This window comes from Belonocnema kinseyi, chromosome 9, assembly GCF_010883055.1.
Source record: "Belonocnema kinseyi isolate 2016_QV_RU_SX_M_011 chromosome 9, B_treatae_v1, whole genome shotgun sequence".
In the NCBI taxonomy this organism is placed as follows: domain Eukaryota; kingdom Metazoa; phylum Arthropoda; class Insecta; order Hymenoptera; family Cynipidae; genus Belonocnema; species Belonocnema kinseyi.
Window position 1 is genome coordinate 85,090,029 of NC_046665.1, and position 3,088 is coordinate 85,093,116.

The window sequence follows — 3,088 nt, forward strand, 5'->3', positions numbered from 1 at the left end:
AAATAATAATCAAAACAAAATATATTTCTGGATAAGATATTTTGGTTGAAAATGTATATAGTATTTTTTAAATCACAAAAGTTCTTCTGAAGAATCGAAATGTTAATTAAAAAATACGTGTCTTTATATATTAATTTGTCGGTAAAATGTTTTGTATAATTTTAATTTTAAATTCAAACAATAATTTTTAACACTTTAAATATTAAACAAAAATTTATTTGATTACAATCTTTTATTATCGTAGTTTTAATAAATAATTAATATTGATTAAGAAACAATTTTATTTGGGGAGTCTTATTATTTGGGAATTTTCAAATCCGTTAATATTATAAACTGTTTAGGAATTTTATTAGTTTTGGAATTGTATTTTTTGGGACAGAGAGTTTTACCGAGTCGGGAATTTTATTTTTCGTGATATTTCAGCCGTCCCATAGAATTACAGAAAATTTACTCTAATTATAATTTCGGCGCTCGATCTTGTTGATTTTTTCCTACAGTATTATTAAAAAGAAATGTGTATGGAAATTTTTGATATCACAAAGTTAAAGATAATCTCAATTAAAAATTTAAAAATTCGCTGTACATCCAATTTTTATTCTTGGGTCTTGGCAATTTTTTTCTAATCCATTTCAGTGACTGGTAAACAGGGGTGATTTTCTCTTAGAAAATAAGTGATTAAAATTTGAAAAAATTGGGTATGCTTTTTTGAAATCTAGATATGTAAAAAAGGTAAACTGCAGAAAATTTGAAAACTAATTTAGGAACTATTTATACTCTTCTAAGATACCAACACAATTTACATAACACTAATTGTAAAATTTGCAAATTTTTAGGCCTTCAGTTTAGGAACTTGAATTTTAACGTTAAAATTGCTTCATTTTCAAAATACAGCCTTATTATAAGTACGTTACGGCCGAAAAATTACAATTTCAAAAAAATGAAAGTTGTTTTAAATATTAAGCTAGACTCGCGACCGGGACAAATCAGAAAATGAAAGTAAATTTGAAAATTGAACTGCCGTTCGAGTATTAACAACTAAACAGTGATTGATTCTATAAGATGATTCTAGATCGGTTCAAAATGATATAATTTACATATTTTAACGTTCAAATTTGAACTAATTTAATAGCAAAGCCTTAGTAGTGACACAAGTGTAAAGTTCGAATTAATGGCTTCTTAAATGAACGCCTTTATTCAATTTCAAAATCTTTTTGAAGTATTATTTCAGTATAAAATATTCCATTTTTAATCTATTTGGTTTGGAAATAAAAAAAAAAACAATTTTCAATAGTAAACAATTTGAAAATGAATTGTCACAATTTCAGAGTGACAAATTTAAACTTGGAATGTTACGATTATAATTGTTTAATTTTTTTATTTGTTTTTCGAAGGTAAAAGTATTTCATTTTATTCTTAAAGAACAGTTTAATAAGGATTAATTTAGAAAAAAATCAAATAAGCTGGAGGTTTCTGAATGTTACAAAGAAAAGAACAAAATTTGGAGCTCCTCAAGAATTTTGAAATATTAGGAAAACAATAAAAATTTCTGGGTAGATTTAAAATGATTTTTTATTTTGAAAAAGTACATAACTCAAAGAGACTGTTTAAAAATATTTCAAAACATTTCAAAAGATTTACAATATTAAAAAAAATCTGGAACCTCTTAAAACAATTTTGTGTGCAGGATTTTACAAAAATGTTAGGAAAAGTGGGAATCAGTCTAAAAGACATTTAAAAGTTCCGAAAAAATTTTTAAATAATTTTAAAAGATTTGAAATAATTTAAAAGAGAATAGATACTTTTGATGATTTTGAAATGTTTTCAAATGTTGACTTTTTATTTTGAAAAATTACATAATTTTAAGAGGAGGTATAAAAATATGGGACCACTGACAAAAATTCCGAAAGGGATGAATGAAAAATCCCAAAAAATGAAATCTCCGGTACCTGTATAATAATTTTATAAAAATTGTATTAAAAAATACATTAAAAAACACGTGCGCTTTAAAAGAAAAGAATGTTCTGCCTAAATTTTCTTCGTACCTACATAATGACATTTTTTAAACAAACTTTGCAAATTTTTTTTCATCCACAAATATATATTCGATTATTGTATTTTCAATAAATAAATAATATTTAATAAACAATTTTTTTAATTGTTTGAATTCAGGGATTTTCTAGTTCGGATATTTTATCATTCAGGCATTTTCTTTGGGGATTTTTAAAATTCGGTAGTATCTTATTGTCTGAAATTTTATTTATTTTATTTTTCGTGAATTTTCCAATTCGGGACTTTTATATTTCGTCAATGAATTGTTGAAATATAAAAGTCCCGAATTGGAAAATTCTCGACAATTTACAATCTTACCGAATTTAAGAATTGCCGACAGAAAATTTCCGAATTATACAATATCCGGACTAGACAACTCTCTAATTTGAACAATTAAAAAATAGTTAGTTAAAAAATTTTTTTAATAGAATAATAAAATATTTTAATCGAGGAAAAAACTTTTTTAATGTTTAAAGTTTCTAAAAATTCTTGTTTGAATTAAAAATAACAATAATTGAACAAATGTATTTTTGGATAAAAAAAGTTGTTTGAAAATGTCAATTTTATTTTTGTACATTATAGAAAACGCTCGCAAAAATAAAATTATTATTTAAAAAATAAAAATAAAAGTCGCGTTAAATCAGCCTGCATTGAATCCTGCAAAGTTTGTTTCATTTGAAGCTCACGTGTTTTAAATTTATGTTTGTATCACATTTTTATACAATTATTGTTATTTTAAATTAAAAAAATAATTTAAAAAATTAAACATTAAACCAAATTTCTATAATAAAAATATTTGATTATTGTATTTTTAATAAATAAATAATATTGACCACATAACTGTTTTCTCAATTTCTGAAATTCGGGAATTTTCTAGTTTGTATATCTTATCATTAGAGAGCATTCGGTCTGGAGTTTTATTATTCGAGAATTTTCGAATTCGATAATATCGTAAACTGTCCAGAATTTCATTATTCTAGAATTTTTTAATTCGGTATTTTCAGGTTTCAGCATTTTGTTATTTCGGGAAGTTTACTGT